Genomic DNA, 17,815 nt, shown 5'->3' on the forward strand with positions numbered 1-17,815 from the left:
CCACTACAAAGGGAAAACCCTTGCCGCCTGCGTCCCTGTGTAAATCCCACTGCTTTCACCAATTAAAACCCAGCGATGAAACAAACGGCTGATATTTGCCACTAGAAAAAGAGAGAGACACACACACACAGGGAGAGAGAGAGGCAGGGACAGAGAGAGAGAGAGAGAAAACATATTACTTAGTTGTACGGCAACTGTGGGTGGTACAGTATGCGCGAGATGACGTTTATGACTGTTTAGATAACCATAACCACAGCAGGCGGTGATGGTAATAATGCTATGTTAACAATAGCCCAGGTGGGAATATTACACATTGAAATGCTACCATCTAATTGCCACTTCTATTGTTTTGTAATTAATGCTTAATTAGCAAGCTTGCTTCAATCAGCGGTGGGGTCGTTAAGAGGAGTGTCATACATGCGATAAACAAATGTTACCTCTGCGAATGCAAATTGAGCTGTTTTTTTTTTTTTTTCTCGTGCCCTCTTTCTGTCCTTGTGCTGCCAAGCATGAGAAGTGAATGCACCGAGGCATCCATCTTGAGAGCTGGATGTGAGTGCTGAAGGGCTGAGTTGAGACAAGGTTTCTCATGTGGTGCTTTACTCTACTGGTGATTTAGTTTTTTTCCTACCTTGTTTCTTTCTAAGGGAACTCTGTTTTTGTCAAGATTTGCGGGTGGCAGATCGTGTGGAGTGGAGAGTGAGGACCCAAATGCAGACAGCGGAGGCAGGAATGAACTTAAACAAAAGGCGAGCCCTTTATTCAGGCTGATTCTCAAAACAGAGCCAAATAAGAAAACCAAACTAAACGAGGAACTAATTGTCAAAACTTAAACTGTGAAAACACTAGGGAACCTGGCCCGCTAGGACTAGAGAGACACAGGAGTCGGTGAACAGTTGCTCTGACAAAGGACCGAGGAAAACAGAGACGATATATAAACTGAGGGATGATTAGGGAAGTGGAAACACGTGAGAGCACAGCAGGAACAAATTAGACATAACGAGACAGGGGAAGCAAACCTTGAATACAATGCACATGAGACAAGGACTATCAAAAAAAGACAGGAAGTAGCACGAAGACCGAGACACAAGCTTAAAACTAAGACGGGAATAAACAAACATGCAAACACACAACAGACTGGGAAGACAAAGGATGAAACACAGAGAAGAACATGGGAACCGGTAAGGAAGACAGAACACCGAGACACAGGGGAAGAGGGTGGACAGGCACAGGTAGGTAAATAAACACGGAGACAAGACACTGACTTCCACAGGAGACACTGAGGAAAAAGAAACAGAGAAAGGGAAACACTAAAGGGAAATCAACCCGAACCACAAGAGATAAAGACAATAATCAGAAAACTCATAAACGCAAGAAAACGAAACTAGGAAAGTAAAGTCACTCTAAGAATGCAACAGTAATGATTAAACAACATTCAAAACACCGGGTCTGCAGAACCATGACAGTTTTGGTCTTTTCTGTTCTCTGGGTTATTATTTAGACAAGCATCCCCTAAGCAACTGGGCTGTCATACTCCAGCCTAAGCAGAGAGGCTGGCGGGAGCAAGGGAGGATGGATGGAGTGGGTGGTACAGGCGTTGGAGAAAAGGCTGTGTGCGTTTATAGATGGGGGAAGCAGAGAGTTGAGGTAGGGAGAAGAAGGAGCATACAGCATGCAGCTGAAAGAGGCAGAGAGGAGTGGAGGCGTGAAATTGGCACTGCACTGTCCACCACCCACGGCCCCCACCCCTCAGTCTCAACCTACTTGCCCCCTCCATTTTGTTCCACCAAGGAAGGGACAACTGTGGTGTGTGTGTGTGTGTGTGTGTGTGTGTGTGTGTGTGTGTGTGTGTGTGTGTGTGTGTGTGTGTGTGTGCTGGAAGGACGGGAGACCTATGAGTATAGGTCCTATACATGCTCACCCTGAAGCATCAACAACATAAAAAACGCAGGCAAAACCCTCCAACACCTGCGCATTTACCTGACGTAGTATTCATATTATTAGTTGTTCCTGCATGCATTTGTATATGAAGGAGCTCTTCTCCTTTATTCAACCTTTCCTCAGCTGTTCGTTCATTCTGACCTTGAGACATCCCAGTGAGATATATGGAACTTCACATGCATCAGTATCATTAGTATCTTTTTTTTCTCCTTAGATGCTTATCTATCTGCAGCATGATTTCAGTGATATGCACGGAGACAGCCGTATTTGCAAACACATGTCTACACACATGCACGGGCCACCTTTTTGTCTTGTACAGCCTTATTAATCAGTGTCAAATTAAATCAGGGTCATGGGGTGTGAAGGTTGGGGGGCATAATAAGCTCATCAGGCCAGTGAGAAGGTGCTTACCGCTGCTGTGTTGACTGTCATCTCAGGTAATTATTGCAACATCCACAACTATGCTGTCCAGTCTCTATGATTTCTCCATTGTCACTCCATTAGGAACTTACCGAGACAACCTGCAGTCGGGTTGACTCACTCCAAAGCAAGCCGATATGAAGCTGATAAACTGTAGTGGGAGTTTATTGCAGGGACTAATATGGTGTATTTATTAGAACACATCCTAAAGCTTGAGATGAAAAAGGATGGCAAACAAGAAATGGCTTTCATAACACAAGAGAAGGTGGAAAAAACGCTGTCTATCATCCCATGTGTTAGGGTAAGCAAACTGTCTATTGTGAGTATGCTGTCGTTATATCATAAAGCGCGTAGCAGGCAGGGAATTTATGTGTTAACAATAAAGATTCATTCATCAAAAAATATCATATTAGGAAACTTGCAAGATGTCCAACTGATGAACACCCTGTTGTCATTTAAGCCATTTTTATTTGATAGCATCTCAGTCTTTTTCATATATTGGGTTTGATGATATTTTTCTTGAGAGTGAGCTAAAGAAAAAAACTGGACTTTGAAGAAACTTTATGATGACCTTGGTCTTTGTATGTGGGGGGGAAGGGACTATAATAACAGATTTGAATATCTCATTCCTTTTTTGTCTGTGTTTCTCTCTCAGCTGTCTACCACTGCAGAGTTTCTTATAGGAGGACATCATTTTCTCTTTTTTAGTGGGTTTGGCTTTTCTTGTGTTAAGAAACTGAACAAGATCAAATTACACTGATTCTGTGGTAAAAGCAGAAATAAATAGGCTGGTTAAGTTTGATATTTTCATATAAAAATTGTAGAGCTTTATTTCTCATGTTCAGATTGAATTTCAAATATAGTTTGGAAATTCATATTTGGTTTATGTTAAGTGTAAAGTTACATTTTATTGCAGTCTTAAAGGGATTAAACTGTAAATGTAGCATGTGTAAGTGTGGTCATCACATAGTACTTACAGCTAGCTGTGAGTCATTGTGTCTACAGTTAGCTGGTGTTTGGAGGAGCGATGTTCCTTTATCTTTGCAATGCTTCCTGTACCGCCGCTGCCACATAACCACATGCAGATCATTTACACCTGCATGCTGAACAGCTTGCTAGGTGTTCTGATAAATAAATGCTGCTCTAAACATTTTCTCGTCCACAGAAGTTGTTTTTTTCAAAACCATTTCTGGCGTACGCAAATGTTGCTTTGCAGAGCCGTGTCGTCAACTTTTGTGATTCGGTTGCAGGTAAGGTTAGTTTCAGATGATTTTTCCATGTAGGCTGTCTTTGTGCATCATTGCTGTGCACGATATGTTGAAGCGGCACTGCCAGTCCTGTCTCAGCTAAAGCTTCCTGTGGATTCTCTGCAGTTTTTAGCTTTGACTTTCTGCCCAGCAGGCAGAAAGTCAAACTTATCTGAAGTTTGACTTGGTCTTCTAGACCATTCCATGACTGCAACACTGTGCACCCTCTTAAGCTTCAATATTCTCACAAAGGCTACAACATTTCAATAAACAGGCTCTATTTCTGGCTTGTGTCTGATAGTGTGCAATTTCTTCCCCCTTTGTGCCTTTAGCACCTATTTTTTTTTCTTGACAACTCCAAATGTACCCACTGTTTTTTTTTTAAAGACAATTTTTGAAGAGTGCCACTTTCAAGATGGAAGTGCTTTAAATTTCTTTTGATAGACTCACTCGGCTTTACATCATTTAATTTTCATGTTCCAATTAGTTGTTTAGAGGATCCCATGGCTGTTGAGTGTTAGCATAAGGTTAAAGAGTATCAGGCTCTGAATTGTCATCTGTTGACAATTCTTAATGAATTCTTAATTCTTCAGCTGCCTGGCAACTTCTGAAAAGTCAACTGAGGTCAAACTAGTTAATCACACTGCAACAATAATTGTTTTTTAGCCCATGAAATTGTCACAAAATGTGCATTAAGAATACTGTTTTTTGGGGTGCCTAAACTTTTCCATTCAACAAGGTGTATTGTAACAAATGTGTATGTACACTGTATGTAAGCATGGATGTGCCCTGTGTCGATATAATGTGGGCATCTATTTAAAAGGCAGTTTAGAACACATATAGATCCTGATGCCATCCATTTTTCAGTTTCCATTGTGCTTCCATCAGACAAAGATTTGAAATGATACACTTTGACTTTCCAGCACCCAAGACGAAAGAGAACCAACCTCCCATTGTTATCTCTCTTCTTTTATTCCTCCCTCAGTGGTCAAAAGAAGGGAGGTAATTCCAGCCAGGTCCTACTTTGCTTCCCACACCCTTGCACTCCCTCCTCCTTCTCATCCTCCTCCTCATCCTTTCCTCTCTCCACTTCACTCCCCCCCCCCCCCCCCTTCCATGTCTCTCCATCTATCTTTCGATCTCTATCCCTCGCCTTCTCTCTCACTCTGTCTCTTTCCCTCATTCCCAGTGATGGCTTTCCCTCTCTCAAGGTGATGGAGGCGGGTGTGTATAGGTCTCAGAGAGCACGCCTCAGGGATTATACAGCCCGCTCGCATGAAAGATTCATGATGCTCAGGAGTGTCGGTGTGTGTGTGTGTGTGTGTGTGTGTGTGTGTGTGTGTGTGTGTGTGTGTGTGTGTGTGTGTGTGTGTGTCGCTCACGCTCAGGCACTGACTGGAAAAAGGGAACATGGAGAGACAGAGAAAAAAGGAAAGGAGGTGGGGGATGGAGGGTACAGAGTGTGAGACAAATTGATGGTGCACACCAGGGCTAACTCTCCAGGCTGTGATTATACTGCTGGCTTCTTTGTACACGCTTTTGGATGCCATCTTAGTCAGGTCTGTCTTACAGATGACAAAAGTTTTGAACAGAAATAAACTGCATTGACTGGACTGGTGGAAAATACCCAAACATGAGCTACATGAATGAATTTTCAACAGGAGAAACGTGATTGGAATAAAACCCTATCACAGTCAGTGCCGATGTGAATACATGTAATAACTGTCTAAAAATGAGACCTTATCCAAAATGCTATTTGTTTGAATGGACCGAGAGAGAGCTGCGCGATGCACTATCAATTAAGAAGCAGCCATAGTCAGAAAGTGCATTAACTGGATTATTATAAACTAAGAAACAGGTATTATCTATTCATTATGTATTCAAAAACATATTTACATAAATCCATGAAAAGTCTAGTGTTTCATCCAAGAATTAAATATTCTCTAGACAACTGAACAATTAGTAGACAGAAATGAATATTTTTCAAACCAATTCAGTACCTGGCAATGCAAAAGTCATCATTTTATACAATAAATCTCATCAACGCCTGATGATTTCGTATGATGTGGAATCTGCTTACCTTTTTTTGGACCTACTGACTTATTTGATAGCCCATGCCTATTGAACAAGATCCTACCCAGCCTAATAAGAAAAAATTTGGGCCCAATCTAGCTTTAAAGTCATCAGTCAGGTCTTGGACTGAACCAGTAAAGACATCTGATGTACATTTTTACAAAGATCTGCCATGTGGTGCACACAGACAGATAAAAAGACCTGTACATCAAATGCCAAGTTTCCTTTTCACAGAGCTGTACAGGTGCTCAGTCTGAAAATAGCACTGTGGTAAAAAGCAAGCATTTTGTTTGTGTAGTTGTACTGTTACAAGTTCTCATGAGATGAAATGCAATCTGGAGGTTCAGTTTGACCCATACATCCACAAGAACACTAAAATAGGTTTATAATACAATGGAAAAAGAAATGGCTTCCAAGAAAAAACACCTAGAAGAGCCCTGTGCATCGGGACTCCCCACTGTGCCAACCCACAGGTTTCACAGAAACGAATGAACAGGCTATGTTTCAAGCAAGTAAAGCTGATCTGAACAAAGCTCACACAGAGACCGACACGAATACATATTGTGTACTGTCCAGAGGATAAGTGTTGACAATATATTATATGTAGTGAGGATTTCTATAGATGGGGCAAAAGGAGATTAGTAATACAAAACTGGAAGAAAAAGCTGGGAAATTCTCAGGTTAATCGGGGACTAACAAAAAACGAACAACTGATAGAGTTGGGGAGTTGAGTAGAAGGAAAACTAACTTTTTCACTGCCCTCCTCATGTCTCAGCCTTCGTCTTTCTCTCTTCCTCTCTTTGTATGTACATGGCTCCCTTCTTGTCAGGTTCATGCCAGGAAAGGCCGTCTGGCACAATAAGTAGCATTTGCTATGAGCGTCTCTGCCAGAGGAAGTGTGTCAGTGCCAAGTGTCTATTGGTGTAGGACAACTCTATTCATATGCCTTCACCTTGGCAGTCTTTCTGTGAACGGAGAGAGGGGAGGAAGTGGTGGTTGTGTGGAGGTGAGCATGTGTGAGAAATGTGAATGTGTTTATCTAAACCTCTTTCGGTGGCCTAATGGCCCTTTCCCGGCCTGTTCTCTCTCCCTCTCGCCAGCGTCTTCAAACACATTGCATTATTGCCACTTTTGATTGCATTTCAGATTAGAGAGTGCTGGTGGCGAGCACATAAGAGTCAAACAGAGGGAAAGAGAAATGGTGGCAGAGAGAAAGAGATGGATGAGGACCAGAATGAGAGAGCCCGAAGAGAGGCGGGACAGAACGAGGGTGGGGAGGGAAAAAAGAGATAGACGGACAGACGGTGAGGATGAGAGAGAGAGATAGAGCTTAAATGAGGGACAGAGAGGAAAGTGGAAACAGGAAAAACAGAGGAAACTCTGGAGGAGCATATTATATGGCCCTTACCCCCCTCTGGTAAAGCAGCAAATGGGAGCGGCTGAGTACCCACTATTCCAGTGACCTTGGAGGTCAGTTGGAGGAAAGCAGCATTAATCAAACTGACGCCCAGGCTCAGGCGGATGATAGCAGGCAGCAATGCTCACAACAACTATGCACACATACACATTCAGCCGACTGCCATCCCCAGCACCCCCACCACACCATCCCTGCTTATATACACATCTACCTCCCTCCACATTTATTTGTATTTTTCCTCTCATTCTTTCTTCTCTTTGCATTATACCCTCTTTTCTTTCGCCTCTCTTTCCCTCCCATTATCCATTTCTCTCCTCCTTCTTCTTTGTATGCCCTAAACTCCCTCCGGATCTCCAGCTACACACAGTGAATTAACCCATCTCCACCCTTTGTTAATGGACTTCTAAATATCAGCTCTTGCCTGTAGATATGCCACCAACATTTACATTGGTTCTGGGATTAAGTCAGTTGCCTTCTGGCCACTCGCAGACATATAGATATCAATTTGCTTGTGTTGCTCATTGGTACATATTCCATGTAAATGGCTGGTGGGGTGTCAAATATGCATATTCTTCTCTGTGTCTGGAAATGTAATGTTTGTATAGAGGTGTGGGGAAAATGATATCCAGTGCCAGACCTGTATATGTATATCCATATGGGCTTTATTCTGCCCTTTTCCATAATGTCAAACACGCATGTAAATACAGAAACAGTCATTCATATAATATTACATTGACAAGCAAGTCAGTTATTTTTTAATTTTTTTTTAATTGCAACATGTTTGCAATCATAACAAGATGAGGGCAGCAATGGGTAGATCGCCCTCTCCCCTTCCTGTAGCTGGGGATAGATACAGCTACATTAGGACCCTTTCACTCTTTATACTGTGCAATAAAAGCCAGCCAGAAAAGTATAATCAACAAGCGCGTACGTGTGGTGTTTCTGCGTGTCAGTCAGTACAAACCAGTCAATATACCCAGGGCCCTGCTAAAAAAGATGCGTGCACGTTTGTTGTTGTGTATGGGAGAGAAAAGTGTGTGCGCACGTGTTTGCGTTGAGAGCTGGGGGTTGGTTAGAGGAGTCTGGGTTAATCTGTGACCGCTTGTCTGTGCCGATGATAGTATTGATCTGATGAAGATCATCTGAAGGTCAGGATATGTTGTCTTTGTTCAGGGGGCGCCTTGATCGTGAGGCGCTGGCTGTCTTTTCGCTGTCTGTATAACTGCTTATAATACTTCATTTTTTAGTAGACATTTTTTAAATACAAAGTGAAAAGTGAAGAAAAATAAATTTCCAGCTTTGGGCCAATACTAGTATGAGATTAAGTGGAAAACGTGCTTGTATCGGTGTTTTGACAGCATTATTATGATCAGTAGATTACACAGGCTGAAAAGCAAATATTGTTATGTTGGCATTTTGTGATTGACACTTCTACTACTTTCCCTTTCTGTGGGTCATTATCATCATTTCAGAATGATGAAACAGAAACTAGGCTCGTTAGTACTTAATTATTCATTTGAATCCATAAAGGCAATCAATTAAGCTTAAGTGTGCAATAAATCTGATTAACCAGTCAGTTCCCAAAACACCATAAAATCCATGCAGGTCTTATATGCTGGTAATGAGTTTGCAAGAAGGGAGGGGGAAGGGGCTAATAAGTGAGAGTGCTCACCCACAAACACACACACACAAACCTTGGTGCGCAAAACACAATTGTGCTTGATGCATTTTTTTTTTCGGGTGATAATTTGATGTATTAGCTTTTGGGGATGAAAGATAAGCAGGGCTTAATGTATGCTAATATTAAGGTCTGCAGCTTGTAACAAAATAAAGCAAGGTCATCAGAAAACGGCGCATGTGTAATTAATAGATGAATTCATTACAAAAACAATGACTCAGTTTAGAAACACTCATTAACAAGATAAGGCATTTGAAATGGAAATACAAATGTTAACGGTAATGTGTTGACAATCAGAGCGGCTAAATTCAACCTTGAAACGTTTTTAATGCAGTCCGTGCCCATTCGATTGGGCGAATGTGCTGCCCTCTTTTCTGCCACTGCTGTATCATTCCTTATTATTCTCTGACATACTTGCTTGCTGATGCTCTCCCTCCCTCCCTTTTATCCCAGCCTTCATCTATCCTTCTCTCCCTCCCTCCCTCTTTTGCTGGCCTTTACCTGCTCGCTTGTCTCGGGGGAAATTACCACAGCTCAGAAACGCTGTCCTACTGCCTGCACTGCAACGCTCTGCTCTGCTGTGCTCTGCCTCCCTCCCTCCACGCATACAGCACACATATGGACACATCCAAATGCATACACACACACATGCACCGCAGACACACAGTCAAATACAGGCGTGCACTTAAAAGCACCAGCACATACACACAAAGACTGCATAACCCCTTTCCCACCCCAAGCATAAACCCTTTACCAGATGCTGCTTTCTGTTTATTCTTGCTATTATGCTACCCAAAGCAGTACACGGGTACAGAGCAGTACAGAGGATTAGAGACACTTGCTGCCAGTGCTTAGACTGAATTTGTGTGTCTTCATGAACTTCATACATGCTGTATGTGGCTACAGCTAAAAAGAGCACGACTTTTGTACATCAGACCTCTTCTTACACTAATTCGCTCTTTAGTCTTAATGAAAGTTAATGAAAAGGATCCCTCCTCCTCTTCTCCTGCACTAGCATGCCTTTAGCTACTAGCAGTCTTCCTTATCTCCCAATGCAATGCTGCAGACCTTGGAGATGAGCAATGAGCAACTCAGCAGGGTTTTCCCACTCTGTGCGTGTATTTAATGGATAGGCACTTCAATCAGCACTGCTAATCAGAGTGAGAAAAGCTTCCCATGAATGTTTCAGTTCAACCACAAAGCAACCCACTTGCAAATTTCGCCTTGAAGTGGCAGAACTGGAGGAGTCACTGTGCAACATTCTTCTTTTATGGGCAGTTAGGAGATGGTCTCTTCCTGTCAGAATTATCATCATGACGGCCCTTTTGCATATGTCAAGTCATGCCTTTGGAAATGTCACTTTGAGAGAAGCGACAGTAGCTCGCTGTCTGCATTTTGATTACTCACATACATAGAGTCCAGACTGATGCAGAGGATTGTGTATTCATAATCAATACCAAAATACTGACATCACCAAGTCATCAGTTACCCCACATCATACACCAAACTGTAAATCTCTTTTTCTGCATTATGTAGTGAGTGAGGTTTTAACACCGAGACCTGCTTTTGGACTTGGTAAATCCTCAGATCATGTTTAGCTAATTCCACAAAATGAAAGCTCTTGGTAGTACCTTTGAAGAGGTGCTTTGTATTTTTGAGTAAGGCAAAGAAACATAGACTGTAAGTGCTATGAATTCATTTAATGATCCCATAAATCTACCTGATCTTTCATAAACTAGATTTTGATCTCAGAAGGAAAAATACAGTTCGGGATTCTGGTTATGTAATTTGTCTGATGCGCCTGCGTTTTAATAATGTGTGTGTGCGCATATTAAAGTCTCAAGTCTCAAGTAGGAGATACTTTGTCTCGATAAGACGTAGCCAGAGAGCACGTGCATTAAATTTGCATGTCGCCTTGTAACATACAAGTGTGTATGCGTGCTTGTGACGTGAGTAAGTGTGCGCGGTAAGCATAGGAATTTGTGGTTTGGTGTATACACATGCATACTTGGGTGAATATGCACGCGTGTGTGTGTGTGTGTGCGCGTGTGGCAGACTCTGGCAGCAGGCTTGAAATTAAAACCTTATGCGGAACAGAGCTCGTGATTGAACTGGAATTAAAACAAAAGGCAGAAGAGCACGGAGTAAAAAAAAAAAAAGAAACGGAGAGAGGAGAAGGAGATGGCGAGAGCAGCAGGAGGAGGAGAGGTGTATTGTCTAAGAAGAGAAGAAGTGAGCGATTGCCACCACTGCAGTACTACAGCTCGTCTGGGTTGTTTCTTATCAGAATGTCAGGCAGACCTTTCCCATTGACTCGCTTCTGTCAGCAGTCTTCTTAAATGTGAAAGCAATTAGGGAAATTGGCGAAGTCAAAGAAACATCTCAAAGACACCTAAAAGAATAGCTGTGATGAGTTGGAGAGCGCATGTGGAACAGGGAGGGATGAGCGCACACTCACATAAAATACATGTGAATGTCTGCACTCAAGGAGAGACACACTCCCTGTCTTTTTTTTTCTTAATGCATATACACCTGAGTAGCTCTTGCCTTTGATGGCTGAGATCGTGTCGAACCACAGTTTTCGTCTCAAGTCTGACCTGTCCTTTGTGCTGCATGCATTTCTGTGTCTCTTTGATATCTCTTAAGTAATGCACTTTAGTTTTCTTGACCTAATAAATCACTGAATTGACGCTTCAAGTAAGCGTATTATATTAATTCAGGGACAAAATGATTACTAGGAACACAGCTTATTCAAATGGCACACATTACAAGCGAATTCCTGCATTTTCCCTTTTAATAGCCTGCACTACACTTGCCTTAAGGCGTTTCTGAAGGCATTCCCCTCTGCTCTCACCTCTCTTAACCCCTGAGCATGGAGCATCTGCTTTCTCCATTCAGTTGGAGCTTGCTGATTTAATAGCTCTGGGCATATTGCCTTGAAAAGGAGGAAGAAAAAAAACTTTTGGCCAGGGCCCCTGGCTTTCTCATTAGTAGTCTCTCCCTGCGATGTATAGGAGCATTCTCACTGGTCAGCCCTCCTCTTTGTGGAACACAGTCTTGACCTGTTCCCACCACACATTGTCTGTGTGTGTGTGTGTGTGTGTGTGTGTGTGTGTGTGTGTGTGTGTGTGTGTGTGTGTGCGTGTGCGCATGGAGCGGTCATTTCCATGAGAAAGGAGTGCAGAGAATGGACAGGGGCTGCGTTTTCTTTCTGTGAGATGGCTGCAGACGCGACTGAGGGTGCACAAGGGCGACCTCATCCATCATGTTGTGAATAGCCTAAAATTATCACCCAGTGTTTCTGGACATCATGTGATGAAGAGATTCTTGACAAAGGTCATCTTGGGTAAGAGCAACCCGGGGCTGGCTCTCTGACCCCAGTTTTTGGGGGGTTTATTTTCACTTGCTTAAATAAAGTTCACAGTGTAACTGCCAGTTGCTTATGGAATTTATACACATTTACCATTTTAGTTATGCATCACATAATGTATTGTACTAGATAAAATATGAAATCTTATGTAAAATATGTGGCCCTTTAAACAAAAACTATAGGTTAAAAGGAGGCTAAAATGATTACACATGGTTACTAACAAAAGTAGGTTTGCAACTATGAACATTGTCTTTGCTATTATATTGAGTAATTTGATCCATTCTTAAAATTAACTGATTGGAGCAACTTTAAGACTTAAATAGCTAATCTGCTGGGTATATAATTCAAAATGCCTATACTTTCTTCATGTATGTTCTTTCCACAGCATGACATGTCTCACATTTGTTTCTTTTTTAAGCACACAGTGCTTGCTGCACGCTTCAGCAATTACCCTGGACATATGAGCTGGCTGCCTCTGTCCCTTTTTTGTTTTGTTTTTTTCCTGGTTGTCCGTCGCATGGTTGTATTAAAAAGGTCCATCCTCGGTGGCCAGTCGGGAGGTTTGAAGACCGGAGGAAGGCGGGGCGAGTGGGCGGGGTTAGTGTTTTGGTTGGTCGGGAGTGACGTATCCGGAGCGACTTCCTGGTCTGTCTGCTCCCTGGGAGGAGGAGACGGAGACTGCAGTGTTGTTAGTTTGAACAAAATGGCTGCGAGACCACTGTCAAGGAGAGCTCACTGAACGCCTACCATGAGTGTCCGCTCCGCCGTCTGGATCAACACAGAATGTATTTCCCCGGAGTCGCTACTCATTTTGCATTTGCGGTAGCCAGTCCGTCGCTAGTCGTCCAACCGACGACTTAAACAACAACAACAACAAAAATCTTTTGCACTTTAAAACAAGTTGGGTGGCTGGCTGACGGCCGTCGGCTTGCTCCGCGAGAAGTCATCGGCGATTTTTTTTTTAACGAAAACTGCCTGATTTCTCTGGTTTGCAAAACCTTGCAACGGTCGACGACTTACGACGCCAACCAGCTAACGTTAGCTTACATAATTTAGCTGCTTTTAAAAGTCATTTTAATCGTGTTCGTATTTTTTTTGTTTTTGTTATTAGTGGTGCTTCGTCCGCTTCCCCGCCCCCTCCCCCCGTTAAATCGTGACGTTTTAACAAATTGTTTTTTGGTAAAAATAATTTCACAGCGTATGTGTTTTGGGTTTTATTTTTTAATCTTTTTTCTTCTTGCTCAAAGCATAAATTACCGTACTTGCTGTGTATATATCTGGCTGAGTAGCCGTTGTTTACCTCGGTATCTTGTCACCAAGCTGCTACAGCAGCAGTCGGCTTATCTACCAAGTCTGACTTTAATTACGACTAAATCTCTGCTCCATCTCTTTACGGGTAACTTTAGAAAAGACATCGGAGAATGCTTTTATGCATTCCCCCCCCCCCCCCCCCCCCCCTGCCATGCATCGACTCTTAACTGAAAGCTGCCAAAGCTGTGATTAAAGCAAGGTAAGTTTATACATGTAATTTATTTATATATATTTTTAGATTCTTGGCAAACTGATGAATAATGTTAATCAACGTTTGGCAATCAAAAATTGTAGCGGCAGCCGAAAAATGAAAATCGCCGTGTTCCTCTATAATTAAGCTAAAGTATATCACTCAGCTCTAGTCTCATTGACATACAGACTAAGCCCGGTTAACAACAGCGGTAATGCCCCGGCAAACGCTCAAGTACTACATCATTAAAACATCCATTAACAGTTTACTAAGCGTGTTTGTTTTGCCCAGATTTCTGCTCACATTGTTTATGCAGGGCATTCTTCGGCAAAGGAAAACACTGATTGAGCCGAGGTATTCTTAGATGTGCCTTTAGACACGGGTTTGATGACTAATTTTAGTGTATTTATTTGAAGGGTCTTGAATATGTTGGGAACTTTTGTGTTATATCATAGCCCTTTTATGATTGGCTGAGTGCGCTGGAGCACACTATGTACATGTGAGTGTGTAATGTGATGGTTTCTTGGAGCCACTGGGAGAATTGCTTTGCCTTTTCCAATGTCTGTGTGGTTATTAGAAGGTAATGGGGCGCTAATTTTATAGTTATAGTTTGATTGCAGATAGCACAGAGTTGCATTAGGGCTGTAACACCTTTTTATATTTTCGTTAAATGTTTTAATTCGTGCCTATCCGATGTAGTTACACTTTTCTTAAATGTGGCAAAGGCACAGTCCCATTTGTTCCCAATTTTCGCTACGCTTCGGTCTGTGGTTCAACTGTATCACATTATGTATCTTGTACACCATTGTACATTCCACTACACTAATTCTTAGTACATTATTAAACATAGCTGTCCTGTCTCTCTTCCCTCCTTTCCTCCACACCCCTCCTTCCCAACTCGGATTGAACTGTCGCTTTCCATTGCTTCCCCCCCTCGTGCATCCTGTCCCCAGGCGCTGGAGTATAGCTTTTAATATCTCCACCGCGTGTCTTAATTGAAGTACATAATTTCCTGTTCAATTTCAAACCCCCTTTTCCTCCAACCCTCCTCTGACATCTCTGTCACCACTGTCTTATCTCTACCGTCACACATCAGTGAGGTGATGAAATGAAAAATGTGCCCAAGCTGTAGTGGCACACCGTACATTTGCAGTCAGATGGGGATGGTTTATTTTTGTGTATGATGGATATATGCACTGTCTGTGAATGTAAATATTTTTGTGGCATATTCAGCCAGTGTCTGCACATGTGCAATGCCTTTCATTTTTTTGGCCATGGGACTGTGTGACTATTTATGTCTAGCTCAATACCTTTGCCATTAAGTAATGTCCTCCAGTTGTTAATCAGGACTTGAGTGCACCCTAGACGGCCAGCTGACAGACGGGCACAAACACACAGCCCTTTTTTGCCCAGAGCTAAGGGTCCTTCAAGGCTGATGAGCATGCAGTAAGGGGATAGCTCTGAAAAGATGTTTTGGGGGGTGTCCAAAATGAGTGGAAAGAATAGGATGCTCTTCACCGTGGAACAAAAAGGAGGAGGGAGTTTAGTTTTTCTTAAATACCATGCAATTACCTTTACCATTACCAGACACAACTGTAACTAGCACTTAAACCACAGCAAGTGGTTTAAGGCACTAGGGTAAATTTTGGGATTGCACATGGACCTTAGATCACCATTGAGGGGGTCACTCCTTAGGCAGTGCATGTTATGCTGCAATGAAGGTGCAGGTTTTCTGCCAGAAGCAGTCAGGAGCAGTGTGGAGTATCTGGGGGTGTAGCACTGATTTTTGCATGCCACTGTCCACTGTACTGTGATACTGAGGGAGCAGTGCAGTAGTCTCTGTGTACATGCAACTCTAGCAACTGTTGCTAATGAAAGCAGACAGAGAGAGACACTCTGGGGAGTTTATTCCCTACTTCCAGCACGAAGGGAAAGTACTATACCAACAGTATTGAAACATGTATCGAAATACGCTTAATGTCATTCACCTGCAGCAGTAAATTAGGTAGTCTGCCCTGCTGGAATTAGTCAACATAAGCAAAACATTATAAGTTGAACTGCCGATGGGAAAACAGTGTTAAAGATTTGCTTGGTTCCTTTTTACTTTTAACTTTAAAAAAAAAAAAAACTTCAATTCATTTGAACTGTATTTATGTGTGGAAAGTGGTTAGCCCACTGTCACTGTTAATGTAACAGTTGTAGTATAAAAATAACCTAAATGTATTAAATATGCAGAAAGTGTGGCATAAATATTGGTATATGTCCTATTGTCACTGCATGGGGTGGGAGACGTTGTCCAACAGGGATGACAGCTTAGCCACCATTCTCCTGTGGAGGTGGTGAGTGACAGGAGAATGGCGGCTAAGCTGTCATCCCTGTTGGACAACGTCTCCCACCCCATGCAGCAGACTGTGACAGCACTGAGCAGCTCCTTCAGTGGGAGACTGCGGCACCCACGGTGTGGGACGGAGAGATTTCGCAGGTCTTTCCTCCCCACTGCTGTCAGACTCCACAACAAAGACTTTAACTGAACAAACACACACATCCACACATGTGCAATAACACTAAGTGCAATAATCTGGCATTGTTGTATTTTTACTCAGTTGTATATAGCATTCGTATTCTATTTTTATCTTATTGTATATTTTTATTCTATTTTATTCTACTGTATATAGTATATTATTTTATTCTATTCTGTACAGCTGTGTACTGTATTTATTCTTATTGTATTCTAATTTTTGCGTCATAACTTTTGCACTGTCCACTTCCTGCTGTGACAAAACAAATTTCCCACGTGTGGGACTAATAAAGGTTATCTTATCTTATCTTATCTTATCTTATCTTATCTTATCTTATCTTATCTTATCTTATCTTATCTTATCTTATCTTATCTTATCTTATCTTATCTTATCTTATCTTATAACATTTCTGAATTAAATTAGCTCGGTCTTGTGACGTTTACCTTAGTCCCAAAATGCAAAAGGATTCAAAATGAGAAATTTCATCTCACAGAGGCTCAGACTCAATGAATTGTATTACTTCTTTTGCCTTTTTGGCAGCATTGCAGGCAGGAAACACATTACCCATGTTGGCTCTGGATCTAACCAGGCTTTAGGCTGTTGGCATCTAGACACTGTTTTGATTAGAGTGTATTGTAACAATGCCGGGAGGACAAATCTTGGCAGTAACTCCATCTGCAGCCCCTTATCACTAAAGGGGCAGGATCATTTATTTGAAAGGAAACCCAAGTTGCTTATCCTTAGTTGACCCTTTGCAGACAAAACATGAACACCAGTGTAAGTTACTATCATTAGCCTTGTTTCCACTGCAGGGCCAAGTGTAAATATACTGTATCCACCATGCATTTTTCTGTACAGTGGTAAAATAGTTTATTTTCCTTGTCAGATATTTTGTTGTGGCCCTGGTGAAGCCCCCTGTAGTTGGACTTGTGTGTTGCTTCTGTTGTCAGTCCTCTCCCCCTGTCATTGACCCTATCCCAGGCTTTAGTGTGGTAGTTACTGAGCCTGTGATTATGAGGCTTTTCAAACAACTGGCACAGTCGCGATAGATAACGCGCTTAACACCGCCGCAGGGTGCTCCTCAAGTAAGGGTACATTGACAGTAGAATCAGCTGGATTGAATAGGGGGCTGCCAAAAGCCATTAACCTCTTCCTCTGCTCACTGTATTGCTATTTTAATGTCAAGGGGGGCAGGATCTAGATTTACCAAGCAATGGTGTTTGGTTTAGCCATTGTACCAAATGAGTAGTGTTTATGTGGGCACACCCCTAAGGGGGGAGTGTGTCTGTACTTTGTGTTTGCAGTTGTAATAACAGAGCACCAGAAAGTCATAAATGGTTACAGTGTCCTTCGATGGATGTAAACTAGAAAACAAAGCTTTTTAGGTTACATCCATCCATCGTGTAGACCAGGCTTTACTGTTGTTTTGGTATAAGATGGTGATCTCATGTTATGATAGATGTGATCTCCACGTCTTACACTCTCATACCCATATCTGGCATTTCTTGTGAATTTGCAAAAATTGAAGATGCACTCTAAATAGGCATGGATGAAATTAGTTTAAGTTGTGAGTAAAAGGTGGCAGTTTAAGGAATCTTCTTGTGATTAGTAGCCACACATACAAACTAAAGGGAGGTGGATGTGTAATT

General features: G+C 42.2%; 1 protein-coding gene across 3 annotated transcripts in view; it reads left to right on the forward strand.

The window, feature by feature from the left end:
• Window positions 1–17,815, forward strand: part of tnrc6c2 (trinucleotide repeat containing adaptor 6C2) — a 152,851-nt gene that overhangs the window by 87,085 nt on the left and 47,951 nt on the right. For 2 of the 3 annotated variants that reach the window (XM_080879962.1, XM_080879965.1), the window contains exon 1: window positions 13,592–13,656. The exons of the other annotated variant lie outside the window; for it this stretch is intronic. The gene's annotated coding sequence lies outside the window, so the exon portion shown is untranslated. Of the gene's footprint in view, window positions 1–13,591; window positions 13,657–17,815 lie in introns of those variants that run through there. 3 annotated transcript variants of the gene reach the window in all.

This window comes from Rhamphochromis sp. 'chilingali' (genome assembly GCF_963969265.1).
Source record: "Rhamphochromis sp. 'chilingali' genome assembly, chromosome: 4".
NCBI lineage: Eukaryota > Metazoa > Chordata > Actinopteri > Cichliformes > Cichlidae > Rhamphochromis > Rhamphochromis sp. 'chilingali'.